Source organism: Mizuhopecten yessoensis, unplaced genomic scaffold, assembly GCF_002113885.1.
Source record: "Mizuhopecten yessoensis strain PY_sf001 unplaced genomic scaffold, ASM211388v2 scaffold10875, whole genome shotgun sequence".
Classification (NCBI taxonomy): domain Eukaryota; kingdom Metazoa; phylum Mollusca; class Bivalvia; order Pectinida; family Pectinidae; genus Mizuhopecten; species Mizuhopecten yessoensis.
In genome coordinates this window covers 300,541-301,261 of record NW_018408765.1, presented here as the reverse complement: position 1 = coordinate 301,261, position 721 = coordinate 300,541, and positions in this window count along the sequence as shown.

The following is a 721-nucleotide window of genomic DNA, read 5'->3' as shown; positions in this document are numbered from 1 at the left end:
AACATCCTGGGACCCATGGTTATTCATAAGAGGTTGTTTAAAGATTTTAAACAAATTTGACCCCTGTGACCTTGAATATAAGTGAAAGTCATTCACTTTAACAAACATAGTAGTCCTTGATCCCAGCATGATACTGACTAAATATCAACATCCTGGGCATTTTGGTTATTCAGAAGAAGTTGTTTAAAGTTTTTAACATATTTGACCCCTGTGACCTTGAATATGGATGAAGGTCATGCATTTGAACAAACTTTTTAGCCCTTCATCTCAGCATGCTACTGGCCAAATACCATCACCCTGGGTATTTTGGTTATTGAGAAGAAGTTGTTTAAAGTTTTTAACATATTTGACCCATGTGACCTCGAATATGGGTGAAGGTCATGCATTTGAACAAACTTTGTAGCCCTTCATCCCAGTTTGCTTCTGGCCAAATATCGACACCCTAGGCTTTTCGGTTATTAAGAAGAAGTCGTTTAAAGTAAAATATTGACGCCGGACGACGGACGGACGGCCGGAGGCCGCGCCACGGCATAAGCTCACTTGGCACTTTGTGCCAGGTGAGCTAAAAATCTGTGTTTTAATTTCTGTTGTAAAATATTTCGAAATATCCTTATAATCAAAATGATAAAAATATTCCTATGTTAATAACATTGCATGCATGTAAACTTGCTTGTTTTTGTGGAAATTTCCTGACTTCCAGAAGAAGTGAAAGTATGACCCT